The 20,231-nt window shown below is 40.8% G+C and overlaps 1 protein-coding gene across 2 annotated transcripts in view; it reads left to right on the top strand.

Moving 5' to 3' along the window:
- ABL1 (ABL proto-oncogene 1, non-receptor tyrosine kinase) overlaps nucleotides 1–20,231 on the top strand; it is a 94,680-nt gene that overhangs the window by 29,166 nt on the left and 45,283 nt on the right. The gene's annotated exons all lie outside the window — the stretch shown is intronic.

Here is a 20,231-nt window from a genome sequence, read left to right as displayed (position 1 = left end):
CAGCCTTGTGACAGTTTTCCTGCATGTCATAAGCATTTGAATATAAATTAAAATGTTAAAATCAAATCTGATATTGTTTTACCTTTTATTTGGTGTGTGGAGGGTGTGCGGAAGAGGGGGTAGTCTTATACGGCGAGTATATAACAAGCTCTGTATTTTGAGTGGAAATGTTAGGGGGTCGTCTTATATGAAAAATCGTCTTATACGCCGGCAAGTACGGTATATACCATGTAAGTAATACTATGTGGGGAGTTACTTTGTGTTTTTTAATTCCTCACATTTTCTCATGTTTTTTGATTTTTTTTTTTTTTTGAGAGAGAGACAAACAGAGAGACATGGGTCAGTTGTCTCCCATATATGCTCTGACCTGAGATGAACCTAAAACAAACTGCATCTTAACAAACTTAGGTGTGTAACCTGGCCGGGAATGGAACCTGCAGCCTTTTGGTGCATGGGACAACGCTCCAATCCTGAGCCACCTGGCCAGGGCACTTTGGGTTTAAGACAGTGTCATATTCTTGATGCCTTTAGGTGACTAATGTCTTGCTTGGTAAAGATAAAATAGAAATAAGGTGAAGTTGCACTTGATCTTGAGAGATATTACTAGCATACTGACATTTAGCTTGATGGGTAGAGGTTTTTTAATCTTTTGCAGCAGCTCTGCTTTTTGTATTAATAGAGCACTCTGCCTCCTGGCACCTCGGGTGCCTTTTATAATGTCTGTGTTCTCAGAGGAACGCTGAGAATGATCAGCAGCAAATGTTAGCTACTTTTAAGAAAGCAAACACAGTTTATGTTGGCTCACCCTCTGGTTTTTGATTGTCCCTTTTACCTGGTAGGAGGGAAGCTGTGGGGCCTTTTGGAAATGGAATGGATCAGGTAACACTGAAGTTACCTGGTTTCAGGTCATGCAGGTCTGTATAGCCTTGTTTGCTTTTATCATGTTGGTGGTGGTCTGGGGGAAACCTTGTAGCTTCCGTTTTGGAATTTTGCTCACTCCCTATCAATACTTCTTTCTTTAGACCTCACCTGCCATTTTTAAGTGAATAGTTCCCTCCACTTCCCATATCTCATGCTTTCCTCTCCTTGGTTGACAGGGCTCATCCTCCATGTCTCATCTTGCATGTCACTCTCACAGAGACCTTTCCAGTGTTGGTCAGTATTAATCCTTGGTCTGTATTCATCCCTGCTGGCACCTTTTCTAGTTACGGTAAAGTCTGTTAGTGTGGTGGGTATTTAAAGCCTCCCTCCTCCACTAGACTGTGGGTTCCATGCAGGGAAGAGCCGTCTGTCTTGGTCAGTCTGCTCTGTGTGCAGTGCCTGCACTGAGCCTGGCACATGCCATGGGCTGATGCTGTTCACTTTGAATGACTGGGTGGATGGTCCGCCTTTGCCCATCCATCAGTTATCCACTCATGCTCACCATCTTTGGTGGGTGCACAGGGGGACGGATTTAGGTGAGCCATTGGGTGTTATCTTTATTAGGACTGGGAGAAATACAGAATTATTTCTGAAAATGGGGTAGGAGAACATGGGGAGGTTTCCCTTCTTTCAATAAAAAATCAGAGGAGGGAACTCCAGATGTGCAGAATATTCAGCACTGGAGAAACTGGAAGGAGATTTCTGACTTACTTACACGACCAAGTAAATCCAGAAGGTAGGTTGGATCTGAGTGGGCAGAGAAGGTGGATATGAAGTCCTAAAGAGATGAGCAAGTTAAGAAAAGGTTGTGAAAAAATGGTCAACCTATATTACCAGTTGGAAAAAGTGAGCAGACCATGATGTAATCAAAGGTGAGGAGAACATTCGCATTACCTCCCTGGTGCTAGCGATTCTGTGAATGGGTACCTGACTGATCTCTTGACTTCGAAGGCAGCCTTTGCCTGGATATAGTCACAGTCTGTTTTGAAGTTGTGCAGAGAAGCTCACTTGCGTCATTCTGAAGATGCAATGAGTCAACGCAGTCCCAGGGGAGCAGTAACGGCCTCAAACAGAAACTTGGAATGAAAAATAGCTGTGGTTTTAAAGACATAGTACTTTCTTCCTATGATTTCATTTGGTAATATGAAGATTAATTCACAGACAACCCTCTTTAATGGTGGACCTTAAACGCATGTGGAATGATTGTTTTCCTTCACTTTTCCTATTTAACCTTTTAAAATAGGACATACAGTTAGGTGTTTGGTTTGGGGGCACTTATTAAAATAATTCTCCAGCACGCACTTGCCATCCATGTTGCCACCCCCAGCTGTTTTTGGACTTCTCAAAAAATGTCACTATGGCTTTTCTTGGTCTTTCTTGACCTCCAGTCATATTTATATGCGTGGGATTTTTAATGGAGAAGAATAATCAGAGAAGGATCTTTTCATTTAATTTTAACCATTGACGATATATACTATTTCAGCCTGATTTTTAAATGGATATCTTTTAATAGAATCACAGGTAACATCTCACTAAAACAAACAGCAAGGGGATATCCAGGTTCTTACTTGAAAATGTCTTTTATATTAGCAGATTTGCCAGCTGCATTATTATCTGTTAGTGTGTACCAAAAGTATATTATTTTGAGATTAGAGAATTCCCAGTGGAATTTTCCCCTTAACCATCTAAATCTGTATTGCTTATTGCTTTTTTTTTTTTTTTCCTGTAGTGTCCTACTAAATAGTGAGGCTTCTGGGGAGGAAATGAAAGAGGAGGAGGCAATATAGAATAATTCAGAATGGCTTTAACATGTGTGACGTGCATGAGTATATACTCTACTGTGACCCGTGTGTGTGTGTGTGTGTGTGTGTAAAGAAAGTCTGAAAAAAGCCTATGAATTAACACATACCCTTATTATGGAGCATAGTGATATTTTCTATTTTAATTCATTTTTGGAAAATACTTGCAGTGACTTATTAGTGGATGTCATGACCAAGAATGAGTCCTGACCCAAGTTTAAAGACTGGTCATGTAAAGACTGTGGGCTCCAGAGTTTGTCTACCCAGGTTTAAATCCTGGCTGTCCCCTACCTCAAGCTTTGGCTCTGACTCCTGTGAATACCAATGGTGGCAGCACACACACCCACCTCCTGGGATTTCTGAGAGGATTTGAGGAGGTACTGAACTACAGCTCTTAGCGAAGTGCCTGTCTGGAGTCTTCGTAACTCTCCTCTGTGGCAGCGGTGGTCGTGACTGTCCTTGAAGATGCTGCACAGCTGTGTTGGCTTCATGAGAAGTCGTGGAATTTCATTCCCTGAGGATATTGAGGAAGAGAGACTGTACTTGTCAAGAGCATTCATTATTATTTTCTCTTCTTTATTTTTTAGTGAAAAATTTTAAACGTATCAAAAGTTGAAAAAACAGTGCAAAGAATCACTAGTATATCCCTCATCTAGATTCATCAACTTTTAACACTTCTACACTCTCCATCTCTCGCTTTACATACAAATACTTTCCTTCTGCCAAACCTCCTAGAAATTGGCTGTAGGCTCACAACAGCAAGAACAGGGACGTTCTCTCACACCACCACAGCACTGTTAGCGCGGATAAGAAAATGAACATTAGCCCAATAACATTATATAACATGGGATCCATATGCAAACTTTCCCAAGTCTCAGTAACATTTTAAACAGGAACCATTCAAAGAATTTAGGATGAACTAGATGGCCTGTGAAGTTCGTCATAGAGCTAAAGACTCCTGCGGAGTTTAAAATATTAAAATGATGGTGTAGCCCTAGCTGGTTCGGCTCAGTGGATAGGGCATCAGCCTGCAGACTGAAGGGTCCCAGGTTTGATTCCAGTCAAGAGCACATGCCTGGGTTGCGGGCTCGATCCCCAGTAGGGGGAGTGCAGGAGGCAGCCGATCAATGATTCTCATTATTGATGTTTCTATCTCTCTCCCCCTCTCCCTTCTTCTCTGAAATCATTAAAAATAAAAATAAAATGATGGTGTATCTTTTTGGCGTCTTTAATGTAAACTCCAGAGAACTGACAAGCTGAGGGAGAGTTTGTGGTTGCCGGCCCCATGTGAGCCAGGTAGCTGGGCAATCAGCACGCCTGCTTTAGAGATTGTACCCTTTACTTTGCCAGTTCACACAGATTTGTTCTGGTAATAAAACTGGGACCAGAAAGATAGACCTTGACTTGCAAATTTCCAAAGGCTGTCAAGACTCAGTTTAAGCAATGATGTTTTCTTTTTTTGAGAATTTTTCACTTTAAAAAATGTATAGTTTTATTGATTTTAGAGAAGGGAGAGGGAGAGGGAGATGGAAACATCAATGATGAGAGAGAATCATTGATTGGCTGCCTCTTGCATGCCCCCTACTGGGGATTGAGCTCACAACCCGGGCAGGTGCCCTTGGCCAGAATCAAACCTGGGACCCTTTAGTCCACAGGCCAATGCCCTATCCACTGAGCCAAACCAGCTAGGGCAAGCAATGACATTTTCTGGTGAAAATGTAGGACTTGCCTCAGAAGTGAACACCAAGGCCTACTTCCTGGATGGAAATGCTCTTCGCAAGTATTGTAAAGCTCTAATTATTAACTAGTATCCAGACTAATCGGAATTTCCTGTAAATGGAATGTCCTTTGTACCCTTCAGGACATTGTTGATATTATCCTCTCATTGCAATTTAGAACTTTGGGACTATTTCTTCTGAGAAACAAATTGAGTTCATAGAAGCTGTATTCTGAAATGCATCCTCTGAGTTGAATTTTAGTACTGGGCTTTGCCTGCTCTTAAAAGTGGCAGGTAAACCCAGCTAATGAATGAAGTTTCAAAACTAAGCCATCATTATCCTGCAGGTGGCATGGGATCATGGTGCATTGCTATCTTGTTGATTTAGGTGCTTCAAATTGCAAAGTTTGTGACTGCCCTTCAGTCATTTTTTTTTTTTTTTTTACCTGCAAGCTTAATGCCAAAAGTTAGAATATGTCATAGTCAAGTTCTTTTTTTTTTCATGTCAAGTTCTTAAACTAGCTGATTTATTTTGTTCATTTAGTGAGCTTGGAAAGATTTTTTTTTTGAGGCTAAGTTTAAGATACCTTAGAATATAAAAATATGTGTATTTCCTGGCCTTTTCTATCTTTTGAAGGCCAGATTTCATCAAAATAAATGAATCACTGTTTTTTCTTCTTTCATCATCCCCTAATTGGTTTCCAAAATAAAATGATTAATGGCTGAGTTTCTCAATTGTATTGTTTTGATTACAGTCCTACTGGCAGTGCTGGTGATCATTGGGAAACATTTTCAAAATGGGTGATTGTTCCTGACTAGGTCACATGACTTCACCAAGGGTCCCGGATATGTTTCCACTAGGAAGTCTTCAAAGAAGCAAGCAGGCTTTTCTTGTAAGTTAAGGAAAATGATTTTAAATAATGACAACTACGATTAGGGCTCTGTTGTTTTTTTTAAATATTTTATTGATTTCAGAGGAAGAGAGAGAGAGAGAGAGGAAGAGAGAGAGAGAGAGAAACATCAATGATGAGAGAGAAACATTGATCGGCTGCCTCCTGCATGCCCCCTACTGGGGATCTAGCCTGCAACCCGGGCATGCACCCTTGATGGGAATCAAACCCGGGACCCTTCAGTCCACAGGCTGATGCTCTATCCACTAAGCCAAACCAGCTAAGGCAGGCTCTGTTTTTTCTTGAGATGTTTTTAGTTTTCAGAAAGGGAAAAAAGTGTAGGTTTTAGAGTTCTCTGGAGCATATTTTAATTAGTGAAGTGTTAGACCATTAGTTTGTATGAAAGCAGCACCAGCTGGCCTTCTGGCAGAATATGCTGATTATTCCTGACTTCAGGTCCCCTTTTCCTGGTGCCCTCAAAAGGGGAACTCCCACCCTGGCTGGTGTGGCTCACTTGGTTGGGTGTCGTCCAGTGCACCAAAAACTTGCTGGTTCAATTCCCAGTCAGGGCACATGCCCGGGCTGTGAGCTCGATCCTTGGTATGGGCGTGCAGGAGGCAGAAGATTGATGTTACACTGTCACATTGATGTTTCTCTTTCTCTCTTCCTCTTCCTTTCTCTCAAAAAAATCAATAAAAAGCCCTAGCCGGTTTGGCTCAGTGGATAAGAGGGTCGGCCTGCAGACTGAAGGGTCCCGGGTTCGATTTCAGTCAAGGGCACATGCTCGGGTTTCAGACTTGATCCCCAGTAGGGGATGTGCAGGAGGCAGCCAGTCAATGATTCTCTCTTATCATTGATGTTTCTATCTCTCCCTCCCTTCCTCTCTGAAATCAATAAAAATATATTTAAAAAATCAATTAAAAAAAAGAAAAGGAGTAACTCCCTTCACATTTCTTAAACACTTTGTTTGAAGCGTGGTTTGTGAGGCACAAGGGTTTCTCCCGAGCACCTGTTTTGCACTGCAGGCCTTCTGTTCACTGGTGCACTGCTCATTGCTGCGCTATTCTATAGCTAGTTGGCCACTGAGAATTTCTTAGTATAAAGTGGGTGGTTTTAGAATTCCACCTCAGATGGCATCAACCCTTAATGCAGCTGGTTTCACTTAATACGTTTTGTTTAAACAAACCCTGTTCCTGGAAATGGTTTCAGAATAGTCTGTTCCTTGTAGCTGTTTCTTTGCCTTTATTTTTAAAAATGTGTTCCCAACGATATCATGAGTGCATGAGCACAACAGATTCAAAAATTCTGTTCAAGTTGTTGCTTTTATGAATAGTGTTGAATCCAGATGTAATAGGTTGATTCTTATTCAGTACCTTACTGATTTACTTTGGTACCTTTATTTTGCAAAATTGACCAAATTCCTTTGTTGTTTAGGTATCTCCCCCTTTAAGGGACTCGTGCAGAAATCTCCACTGACAAAGCAGATAAATTAGGGAATGAGTACTTTTCACTTTGTAAACATGAAAAAAAAATTTTTTAACATGAAAAATTTTTAACAACAAGCCAGGACTGAGATAATTACATAATTAGTATATTTTCAAATGGAATATACTAGTACATTTTAATTTTAGGTATGATGCCACAATATTAAAATTAAATTCAGAAAAAAACTGGATGAAAATACAAAATAAAGTATTAGTAGTCTCTACTCTGACTTTTCTAAAACAAATTTGTATTTTTATTTAAAAAATTTTAATGAGAGAACCTTTTAAAAATAGGAACTTATAAAGCATATATGCAACTCATTAAGAACTTTTTAACAAAGTTCGTCATATTGTCATAGGATTTATTTTTGTCTGTGGAGAACTTAGTTTATAAATCATACACTAATTAAAGTGATACTTTGCTTACTGTCTCTCCCTTCCTGACTGAAAGCTCTCTTAGCATGGAGACCATGCCCATCTTGTGCTTTATCAACTCTTTTGCCCATCATATAACCCGACACATAGTAGATGTTTAGTAGAAAGTTAATGAGTGAATGAATACATGAATCAGTGAGCACTTTTCACACGGAGTGCAGTATGATGATAATAGCAGGCCACGTACATTACTCTGAACTATGTCAGGCACTGTTCTGAGTGCTTTCCATCTTTAATTCCATATTTATTAAGTATTGGGTGGTGAATACACAACCTTCAATAGCATGCTTGATAACATTTAAGTCTTTGTTGCCAAGACCTTTATTTTTTTGTGTTTGACAGTTATTTCAGGCATTTTCCACATAGGCATATTTTGGCAATATAATAACACAGGATACTCTTCTACTCCCAGGACTAGTGCATTTGTGATTCCAGGTGCAAATCTCTGTTGGCAGGAGCCATGGACCTATTCTCAAATTTAAACACTGCATCAGAGATACGAGCTGGTGCCTTTTCCTTTTATCCCTCTCTTTTTCTCTCCTTTTTTCCCTCTTTGATTTTCATTTCATGTTCTTTTTCTTTTTAATATTTTTATTAATTTTAGAGAGAAGAGGGAAAGTAAGTTTTAAAAAAATCCTCACTTGAGGATATGTTTATTGATTTCAGAGAGAGGCAAGGGAGAGAGTAAGATACATCAATGTGAGAGAGAAACATCAGTCAGTTGCCTCTTGTACATGCCCTGACTGGGGATCGAATCCACAACCTAGGTGTGTGCCCTAACCTGGAATTGAACCCACAGCTTTTTGGTGTACGGGATGATGTTCCAACTGACTGGGCCACCCAACCAGGGCTGACTTTCATTTCTTTAGCCGGTCACCACCATCAGTTCTGGGACATTTCTGTCATCTAATGAAGATCCCCTTTGCAGTCAATCCCACCCCCAACCCCAGGTAGCCACTCATCTACTGTCCATCTTTATAGATTTGCCTTTTCTGCACATTTCATATGAGTGGAATCATATAATATGTGCTCTTTTGTAACTGGCTTCTTTCACTTCACAGCATGTTTTTGAGGTTTATCTAAATTGTTGCACATGCCAGTCCTGTGTTCCTTTTTATTGTTGAATATTATTCCATTCTTTGGAAATACATTTTGTTTATCCATTCACCAATTGATGGACATTTGGATTGTTTCCAATTTTTGGTCCTTATGAATAACTAGAGGCCCGGTGTGTGAAATTCGTGCACTTGGGTGGGAGTCCCTCAGCCTGGCCTGCGCCCTCTCATAGTCCAGGAGCCCTCGGGGGATGTCCAACTGATGGCTTAGGCCCGCTCCCTGTGGGGAATGGGCCTAAGCCGGCAGTTGGACATCCTTAGCGCTGCTGTGGAGGTGGGAGAGGCTCCCGCCACAGCCGCTATGCTCGCCAGCCATGAGCATAGCTTCTGGCTGAGCAGTGCTCCCCCTGTGGGAGTGCACTGACCACCAAAGGGCGGCTCCTGTGTGGAACATCTGCCCCCTGGTGGTTAGTGCACATCATAACGACTGGTCGTTCTGCTGTTCAGTCAATTTGCATATTAGCCTTTTATTATATAGGATGGTGCTTGTACATGTTTTCATTTCTTTAGGGTAGATTCCTAGGAGTGGAACTGCTGGGTCTGGTAGTAAGCTCTCCACATTCTCACCAACACATGGTTTTATCTGTCTTTTTTAATTGTAGTTATTCACATGGCTGTGAAGTGGCATCTCACTGTGGTTTAGTTTCTATTTCTTGAATAACTAATATGCTGAACACTTTTTTATGTGCTTGTTAGCCATTCATATTTCTTATTTGGTGACATGTCAATTCAAAAATTTTAAGTTGGTTTGTATACTGTCTAATTATTGAGTGGTAAGAGTTCTCTCTATTCTGGATAGAAGTTCTTTACCAGGAATATGATAGAACACATGGGTTTTTAATTTTCCTCATATCAGCACCGTAGACTGTGGGAAGGGGAAGGAGCAATAGCAAAAATAATTAATTTGTATTATTTGCATGTTGTGAGTTGGACACTGGGCTATGTGTTTCACATGGATTATTTAAACCACTTTGTCATTTTCTAAAGCTTATAGAACTGTTTCATATGCTTGTTCTGTAATTAACCGTTTTTCATAGATAAACAATAGAAACAGTTGATTTGGAGAATTCTTATATTTTTTGCGAGTTAGAACTGGTCTTTTAATATTATTACCATTAAGACTAAATGGTGATAATACAGATGCTGATTGCCAGTGACTTAACCAAGCAAGATGTTTATTTCTCTCTCCTATAACAGGCTGACATTAGCCAACCTGGATGTGTGTGGGGACTCCACAGGGTGAAACACCTTATATCCTGTTATTCTTTAGGATGCAATTCTGCTTCAGGATCCAAAAGGCCATTCCAGTTGTCCTGACCCCTTGCAGGCAGTGGGAAGTAGAAAAGAGAAGAGGGATTCCCATTCCTTTTCTTTTTTTTTTTAACTTAAAATTTTAGTTTTCAATTAGAGTTTACATTCAATGTTGTCTTATATTAGTTTCAGGTGTATAGCATAGTGGTTAATACAGTCATATTCTTTGCAAAGTGTTCTCCCTGATATTTCCAATACCCATCCTGGCACTATGCATAGTTATTACAGTATTACTGACTATATTTCCTGTGCTGTACTTTGCATCCCCGTGACTATTCTGTACCTACCAATTTGTAGTTCTTAATTCTACCGTCTCACACGGCCCCTCAACTCCCTCCTCCTCCTTTGTGTCTGTGAGTCTGTTTCAGTTTTGTTTGTTTGCTTATTTTGTTCTTTAGACTTTACATATAAGTGAAATCATGTAATATTTGCCTCTCTCTCTGACTTATTTCACTTAGCATAATACCCATCCATGCTGTCGTAATTGGTAAGATTTCATTCTTTTTTTATGGCTGAGTAATATTCCATTGTATGTATGTGCCACAGCTTTTTTTATCCACTCGTCTCTTGATAGGCACTTGGGTTGCTATATTTTGGCTACTGTAAATAACATTGCAATGAACATAGGGGTGCATGTATGCTTTTGAACTAGTGTTTGGGGTTTCTTTGGATACATATCCGAAAGTGGAATCGCTGAGTCATAAGGCATTTCCATTTGTAATTTTTTTGAGGACCTTCCATACTGTTTTCCATAGTGAGGGAGCCTATTCCTTTTAAGAAGTTGACACCGAAGTTCAAGTATTTCTACTCACATACTATTGGTTAAACTTAGTCATGTGGTAATGCCCTGATGTAAAAGAGTCTGGAACATGTGTTCTTTATTTTGAGGCAATGTGTCCATCTGAAACTTAGGGGTTAAGGCCTAAAACTTAAGGTTGAGGGTAAGAGAAGAGAACAGATGTGGGGGGCTCCTGTAACCAGTCTGTGTGGGATTCTCATTCATTTTTCATTAAAGAAAGACTAGTTGATAGGCTGTTGTTGGCCTAAGCCTATTGAAGAGTTACTTTTACTGTTGTCTTTAGAATCACACTAGAATGTTCTTCATGGTGAAGTAGTCATAAATATAAATTATTATTGCTCAGGGAATTTGAAAATAACTTAGTGATTAAATCTGATTTTGGAGTTGCTATACTGAATATAGATTTTTATATGCCAGCTGGTAGGAAGGGTGGCAAATAAGAGGACAGCTCCTGCCAGGTCGACTTTGAAAGCAGAACTCTTTGTTTCCTAGTTTTCTTTTCTTTTCAAGCGGCTGTTTCCTCCTGATGTCACCACAGCCCCTCACTGAGCAGTTAACTGTAGCCATTCTTCCCTGGTTAATATGTACTTCTGCATTAATATGCCAGATCTGCCGCTGTAGAGCGAAAAGAGCATTTAGAGTTGTCATTGCTTCTCTAAGGGCAGCAGGGATTTCTAATAAGTGTAGGCAAGAAACTGTCTGGATCCACTTGTTCTTTGTGTGTTTAAAACCTTGACAACAGAAATTGGTACTAAATGTTTTGAAGAAACAGCATTAATTTCTAGGTTTCCAGCTCTAGTCTGCTGAGAGGCACTTAAGTGCGGGGGGAATCCATTCTTGTGTAGCCCATTTCAGCTGCCCCAGAGGTAAACACAGGCTCCCCCAGAACCTCCTGATCCCCTCTGGTCTACCCCTGTGGGGAGGTTCAGACAACTTGTTTTCTTTCCCTTCTGGGCCTTCTCTCTACACTCCCCTCCAGCTGCCTTCTTCCCCCACCCCCAGAGTAATGTGATCTCCTAGGCCTGGTCTGCTGCTCTCGCAGATTCTTTTAGTCTTAGAGAAAGAGAGGAAAAAATTTAACCATTGGTTTCCCAGTTCAAAGTTAACAAAACCATAAACGCCCAAAACAGTGCCAGTGTTTGAAAATGAGTGTATTGCTTATAAATAACCAGTGCCTTTATTAATTGTTTATATTTTAATCGTTTAAAGTGTACTCAAGGTTACCCTCTTATAAAGATAGTAAGAGGCCTTTAGGATTACTGCAACTTGCTATTTTTGTTTCTTTTGTAGATATCTTAAACTTTATTTAATATTCAGATTACAAGCAAACAAAATAAGATTTTTGTGATTTAAAATAAAATTCTGTGGCATTTTTTTCAAAAGTTAACCAAAGTAAAGTGACAAAAACAATTCATGAAAACATGCAAAATGTCTTTAAGTTGAATTCAAGTACTTAGAATTTAATAAGAATATCCCAAACTATTTTTGTTCCATAATATATGTTTATAGCTTAACTAAGCTGTGTGACTGGATTTAAGAATTTGGGGTTTGGTTGTTTCTTCATAACAATGTTAAGATTTGAGACCTATAGTTTACAACAAATTTTAAATAGTTTTTCACTCTCTTGCCCTCGCTGGTGTGTCTCAATGGTTAGGATATTGTCTGTGCACCAAAGGGTTGTGGGTTTGATTCCTGGTCACGGCACATGCCTAGGTTTCAGGTTTGATTCCTGGTCGCACATTCATGAGGCAACTAATCCATGTTTCCCTCTCACATTGATGTTTGTTTTTCTCTCTCCCTCCCCTTCCCCTCTCTGTAAAATCACTGAATATATCCTTGGTGAGATCAAGTGAGGATTTAAAAAAATGTTTTTCACTCGCATGTCCTAAAACTGGTCTTAAGTATGGGTAACTAGTGGGTGTCATATAATGGAAAAATATCTAACAAGGGAGTTTGGAAATTTGGGTTTTATGGTTCCTGATGCTGCCATTAACTTGCTCTGAGACCTTGGCACGTTATTTAACCTGCCTGTGCTTCAGCTGTCTCATCCGTAAATGGGCACAGTAGATTTTTATTTAAAGTTATTAAAGATTACAGACCTGTCTTTATCACTATTCCCTCCCCAGCTGCACTAAAATTACAGTAAAAAGATTTTTTAAAAGTGAAAATACATAAGGACTAAAAGAATTCAAAAGGATAAATGGATAAGAGAGGTAGATACATTTTTAGAAAATGGCAGTCAAAAGCATGGTGCTAGACTTAGCAGAATTGAGGAAGATGAAGTCCAACTTCTTCTGAGAGAGACATTGGTTAGAAGTGAGCCTGTTTGCTTATAAGAACCTAAGGGGAAAAATCAGAAATTAGAGGCATTAGTACCATAGAAAGCAGGGGGTGGTGAGGCCTGTAATTGAAATCAAAAGGACCAATTAAAAGTCTGTAAAAGGTATGTTCAGATTTTCCACACCCTCCCCAGCCCTGTACAGCCAGATCACCTCCCTTCCCACCTCCGTGAGACTAGAGATTTTATATTGAGAAATTGCCTTCTAAAGTCTCTGGACCAGGGCATTCACCCCCAGCAGGGGTGCAGGTAAGCTATTGGGCTGAAAACAGTGAGGGGGGCAAGAGCAGATTTTTTTTTTTAAAGGCTGTATACTGAATAGTGCGATTCTCAGCCCTTTCCCATTTACGGCTAGCCAGGCCTAGCCTATAGAAGATGTAAAGATTCTTTTTGCGGGTAGAAAACCAAATTGAATGGCTATAGAGAAAGGCCCATTTGGGGATTCTTTTAGTGGATAGCTCACCACCTCCCATCATTAAAGCCCACCAGTTGTCATGCCCATTTCATGCTTACTGTTTAGTTCCTCACTTGTACATAATAAATGGACAGCCACATTTCTCTAAACGTTAGAGAAAAGTCTCCAACGTGATAGATAAAGGGTAAAACAATGTCACAGGAAAAACAACTTGGTGGAAATAAAGACAGTGTAGGAAACAGAAGAATTCAGAACCTTTCTTTGCTAGTCCTCAGAGAGAGAGAGAGAGAGAGAAAGAGAGAGAGAGAGAGGTCGCAAACATCAAACAAGAGTATGTTGTTAAAAACAATAACAATCCGAACAAGAATGAACTCGTTAATACTGAAAACATTATAGCCAAAATTTTAAATTCAACAGAAGACTTGGAAAGTAGCCTATCTTAGAAAGCAGAATATAAAGACAAAAACATGGACAATAAGAAACAGGGGCTGCTGTTTTTATTATAAAACTTTTAGCACTATTTGTCGTTTATCCATGTGTATATATTACTTTGATTAAAAAAATAAAAATTAAAAAATATAAAAAGTTAAAAATAATCAATAATATTAGTTTCCCCCTGGAGGAAAATTGTTTAATAGTCATGTTAACTTGTTAATTATAAAAATATAATGGAGTCTTACTATAATGATATTTTCTAGAAAGCGGATTTACTCAAAGATAGGTCAGTGGGGATTGTAGCCCTGGGAATAACAAGGGCACTAACGAACCATCAGTGTTATTTGAAAGACAGTCCTACATGCAGTCGCACATCCCGTCCTGGGCCTGAAATAGCCCCAGAAAGGATGTGGGGTGAGGAGTTTGTGATTTGCCGTAAAGCATGGTTGCAAAACCTTGGCTTTAGGATGAAAAAGTAAGACTCTGTGGCATTTCGGTTTTCTGTAGCTCCTACCCCGTAGCTATTTCTTTCCCTTAATAAAATGAACTGATCCTTTTCCCTTGGAAAACCTCCAGACTGCTTTCACTCCCTCAGACTGCACTTTCTGAGCCATTTTCACACATCACGTTTGTTAATTTTAGCTTTGAACTTAGTCCCAGGAAGACTTAGGCAGGAACACAATCCATTACCTGCCATAGTAAGAGCCCTCATTTGGAAAGAACAAATAGCTCCTGTTTATTGAGCACTTTCCATACATTATTTCTAACCTTCATAACCCTGTGGCATAGCTACTCGTACTACCACCCCGCCCCAATTTTACAGGTGAGAAAACTGAGCTGAGCCGTGAAGTCACTTGCCCACACCACCACAGTGAATGCCCAGTCTAGAGTCATCAGGCCTTGTGACACGTGGCTGGTAAATGGTGCCATCTCACTGAAAATGTGTGAGACGTAGAGATGAATGCGTCCTTATACACTAGTGGCAAACGTGGGTGTGATTGATGTGCTTTTTAAAAAATATATATATTTTATTGATTTTTTACAGAGAGGAAGGGAGAGTGATAGTCAGAAACATCGATGAGAGAGAAACATTGATCAGCTGCCACCTGCACACCCTCCAACGGGATGTGCCCGCAACCAAGGCACATGCCCTTGACTGGAGTCGAACCTGGGACCCTTCAGTCCGCAGGCCAACGCTCTATCCACTGAGCCAAACCGGTTAGGGCTTGATGTGCTTTTCTAAGTGGCATTCTCTTTCAGTTGGACACACAGGGGACCCAGAATGCTAGGGAACCTCGCAGGCTCTCACTGGACAGTGTTTGCAGAATCAAAGGAAATGGGTGTGCTGGCGTGTCATGTGAAATAGCATGCACATACTTCAAGTTTTTTGCCCTTTCCCACTAAAATTATTGGCTGGGCTGGAAACAGTAAAAGGGTCAGTCAGATCTGGGATTATCTGGTCCTAAGGGTCCCACAGCAGGCCCCACATCAGATTCACTTACCTGCCTTCCACGCCTACCCCATCCTGCCTCCTCCTTCTTGGCGACCTGTCTTCCTCCTTCCCTTCACCCCGTCTCCTCCCCCACCCCTTAAAACTAGGACTGAATTCCAAACTTTTAAAAAATTCCATTTTTCTTTTATCCTAAAATACTCTTTAGAAAAGAGTTCCCCCTTTGGCAATTTTTTCTAGAGTTGTACCTTTCTTAAATTCAGAAACTGCTTTCAAATGAATAAATTATAGAAATATCCATTGATATTTGTCTATTCCCAGTGAAAATAAGAAGCAAATCTTTCCTCTTCTAAAATGGTGGTTTTTCAAACTTCAGTACCCACACAGCTCATGCAGCACGTCCCACATATTCTGATTCTGGAGGTCTAGCGTGGACACTACTGGGAAGTCTGCTTGTTCAGCACGTACCACAGGTGATTCTGAATAAGGTATCCCTGCACCATACTTTTGGAAACATGCCCTATTGCATACTTTAATCTAATTAAGGACCTTTATTTTTTCGTTCTTCTATTCTTAATGTGTTTTAAAATATTCTGATTAGTTCTAATTTCCGGAACTATTTTTTTTAAAGACTTATTTTTCCAATTTCTCTTTCATTCTCTGGCTTTACACATATTGTCCACTTTTCACTTAAATTGCAAATTATGTGCCATTTTGGAAAATTCAAAGACTTTGACTTTACTACTTCCTAGCTTTGTATGTTTGGACAAGAATATTTCCTCTCTCTTCCCCTCCTCTCCCAGTTTCCTTACCTGTGAAATGAAAATGACATTATACAGTATTCAAAGGATTGTGTGAGGCTTGTGCCTAGACATATTAGGTGCTCAGTAAATGTCTATCCTTCCCCAAACGGAATGCAGCATGACAAACAGGTTAAGTAGGTCACAGTCTTTTTTATTTCTTTGTTGTTGTTGTTTTTCTTTATTTTTTTTTAAGTTAATACCTTTGAGGCTTAAGATTGCTTAGAGCAATGGTTCTCAGCCTGTGGGTCGCGACCCCTTTGGGGGTCGAACGACCCTTTCACAAGGGTCGCTGTTGCGTAAGACCATCGGGAAACACATATAAAATTACATATTGTTTTTGTGATTAATCACTATGCTTTAATTATGTTCAATTTGTAACAATGATATTGGGGGTCACCACAACATGAGGAACTGTATTAAAGGGTCGTGGCATTAGGTTGAGAACCACTGGCTTGGAGGGCATCTTGGGCCTTTCTTCAGCATAATAAGAAGACGGAGGCTCTACTTGCTTGTAACGGAATGCCTTTTGTATCTTGCAAGTGAGTTTCATAAGGATCAACACTGGATCTGGAAAGGATAGTACAGGTTTGATATGGTAGTGTACCGTTTGGTGATAGTTTCAATATTCGTTGCTGCTAATTCAGTTTTGGACACAGTTTGTAAGCAAGCATTACTCATTTTTAAAAAATATATTTTATTGATTTTTTACAGAGAGGAAGGGACATTTTTTACAGAGAGTTAGAAAGATCGGTGAAAAACATGAATCAGCTGCCTTCTGCACACCCTTTACTGGAGATGTGCCTGCAACCAAGGTACATGCCCTTGACCGAAATTGAACCTGGGACCCTTCAGCCTGCAAGCCAACGCTCTTATCCACTGAGTCAAACTGGTTAGGGCAAGCACTACTCATTTTAAGAGGATAAAGTCATTTTAGACTCAAGAGCAGAATATTAGTAATAGTCATTACCTTTTTAAAATAAACTTACATCCCAATATAAAGCACAGAACATGCAAACAAATATCTGGGTCTATATTAACTGATAGTATTCAAGGATATAGTTAGAATTGCAAAAATACCCACTAATGTATATATAATTCTTGGCATTACTTGCCAATTTGAATATGTAGCCTTTTAAATACGAAATGCTCTATAATGACAGGTTTATCATAGTCTGGTCCAAAGCTCTTGAACTTTCCAGAATGGCACCAAACAGATTATTGTATTTTTCAGCTTGTTTATACTGGTGTCACCCTTTTGAATTTTATTTTTGACTTTACACTTGGAGGTTGAAAGGTTTAAGACAACACTAAACAAGTCAGCAGTCATTTCCTGAAGGCTCTCTAGTGAGACAGTGTTGCCCAGAGTCTAGATAGCATCCACAGGCACTGTACTTGTTACCTTGTAGCCCTGTAGCCCTGTGTCTCCAGGGCACTGGGCCTTCTTAGCTACTCATGAGGCCCGACCTGGCACTACAACACTAAACGCAGGTTCACTCTGTTACAGTAAAAACATTTTGTACATCGATGAGAATTTGTAAAGTTAATGTGCCTTTGCTGAGAACCCCTGGGATATACACTAGTCACATCCAGTCAAATCTTGAATTTTACGTGTTCTTTTTGGCAGACCTAAATGAAGATCTTAGCCATTCCTGGTGTACTGAAGATACCCATGCTTTGGCCATTACCCTGTAGGCCGGAAAGTAAAACAAATGAATCCAGCTTTGTCTCTGGGGCTGATCACCGTAGCCAGGATCTCTCTCTCTCTTTTTTAAATATGTTTTTATTGATTTCAGAGAGAAAGGAAGAGGGAGAGAGAGAAACATCAATGTTGAGAGAGAATCATTGATAGGTTGCCTCCTGCACGCCCCCTACTGGGGATCGAGCCTGCAACCCAGGCATGTACCCTTGACCAGAATCGAACCTGGGACCCTTCAGTCCGCAGGCCGATGCTCTATCCACTGAGCCAAACCAACTAGGGCTAGGATCTCTTAACTAAGGCTTCCTCTGAAACATATATCAACCTTAGTTATTTAACCAAAGGTATAGATATTCAAAGCTTTAATCTACTTATAATCTATTCGTGGTCAGATGTGGCTGTGTATTAATTTACTGGTCGGGAGCCTGATCCTTGGATCCAGGTAGACCTGCGTGGAGTCCAGCTCTGCCTGTTTCCATATGTAGGACCTTTGGCAAAGTGCTTGACTTCTCTGAGCTCCAAGAATTGGGGTAATAATACTGTTTTCCTTACAGGATCATTGTGCAAATGCAGTGCAGTAGTGTGGACAGACCATGCTTTTCACAAGACTCCGACACATAGTGAGATCTCAGTATGTTAGTTGTGTGTGTGTGTGTGTGTACGTATACACTGAGTGGCCAGATTATTATGACCACCCCATCAGTATTTCGTTGGGCCACCTTTTGCCTTCAATACTATAGCGAGGGGGCCGCCTAAGCAAGGTAAAGTCTCCCACATGTTCTTGAAACCACTCCTGCACAATACGAGCACCGTGGCATGGCGCATTGTCTTGTTGGAAGAACCCATCTCCATTGGGATACACCATCAACATGATAAGATGAACCTGATCAGCAATGATACTTAGGTATGTTGTGCTGTTCAGACATTGTTCCACATGTATTAAAGGGCCCAAATCATGCCAGGAAAACATGCCCCAAACCATAACACTGCCCCCACCAGCTTGAAGGGTTGTACTCATGCATGTGGGGTGCATGCTTTCATGCTGTTTCCGCCAAATTCTCACTCTGCCATCTGCATGATGCAACTGGAAACGTGATTCATCGGACCACATGACTTTTTCCCAATGGTCGACTGTCCAATCCTTATGTTCCTGTGCGAACTGGAGACGTTTTATCTTGGTAACTACAGACAGCAAAGGTGTTCGAACAGGCCTTCGGCTTCCATATCCCATACGATGCAGTGTGCAGCTAATTTGCCTACAAACGTCAGGTGGTCATAATAATCTTGTTCCACTTACTTTTGCATTCATTGGTTGATTCTTGTATGTGCTCTGATCTGGGATCGAATCTGCAACCTTGGCATATCAGGACGATGCTCTCACCAACTGAGCTACCTGACTAGGGTAATACATGTTAGTGCTTATTATTCGTGTGCTCTAAGATATGGACTAACATAGGTCTTTTGTTTTTTTAAAGAATAGTTTTTATTGATTTTTAGAGAGAGTGAAAGAGACAAACATATGTGAGAGCGTAACATTGATCAGCTGCTTCCTGCATGATCTCCACCAGGGATCGAGCCTACAACCTGGGCATGTGCCCTGACCTGGAATCAAACCAGCAACCTTTTGGTGCACAGGATGATGCCCAACCAACTGAGCCACACCAGCCAGGACTGGACTAACTTAGTTTTTGCCTGTTGCTTTGATACTATTGTTAAATTTTGTTTTCTATTGTTACTGATATTTATCTGATTTTTATTAAATTATTTGGTGTGATTGGGGATCCTATTGTTTCCTGTTGACCTGGATTTCTGGTTTTATGCCAAGTTACACATTCTAGTGATTATTATGTTATGACATTGTCTATTATCAGTCCTAACCTGAGTTATACACAGATTTGAGCCCAACACGGCAGTGAAATGGGTTTTAAACAATGGTGCCATGACATCTGCCAAACAAGGGAAAGCTCTCTATTGAAGAAAATGAGGCAAAGAAGGGCTCAGGCCCTGCCTCTGAAGAGTTCTCGGTGTGGAGACCTCAGCCCCTTACGGATAACCAGAGATTATGTTTGAATGTGAACTCGCACGTCTCTCCCTTCTTCCAGCCCTCTCCTCTCCTGAATGTCTGATTTGACAAATGTGTTGCACACTTGTAGCTGTTATGTGGGTTCCAGATCAGATCTCTTGATTATTCATTCCTTACCCACCCATTGAGTTTAGCCTTAATCACAGTAAGCTCACTGGATAGAAATGAGACCAGTGTTGGTAATTCCAAAGGAATTTGCATTATTCACCCGCGTTCTGGGGACAGCGGGTTTGCCAGGGCCCGGAGCACGGTGGCCTGAGCAGTGCAGGTTGGGAACTTCTCATGGTTTCCCAAGTGGCGCGGAGCACCTGCGGTCTCCACAGAGCCGCTGGTGCAGCTGTTCCTTTCTTGGGGTGTTAGGATCGCATGTGCGTAAACGCTCTGCGTGTAAGAAATGCTGTTGATTTAGAAGTGGGATTGGTTTGGGGCCGCGGCGATGGTCTAGGGCGGCCTGGGCCTGGCTATCGCCTAGCGAGGGTCCCGGCGCGGCGCGGAGCGGGTTAAGGCCGTCAGGAGGCGGGGGCGGGCCTCGCGGGCCAG

Source organism: Myotis davidii, unplaced genomic scaffold, assembly GCF_000327345.1.
Source record: "Myotis davidii unplaced genomic scaffold, ASM32734v1 scaffold651, whole genome shotgun sequence".
Taxonomy (NCBI): Eukaryota; Metazoa; Chordata; class Mammalia; order Chiroptera; family Vespertilionidae; genus Myotis; species Myotis davidii.
The sequence above is the reverse complement of the archived record's forward strand: the minus strand, read 5'-3'. Positions and strand labels throughout refer to the sequence as shown.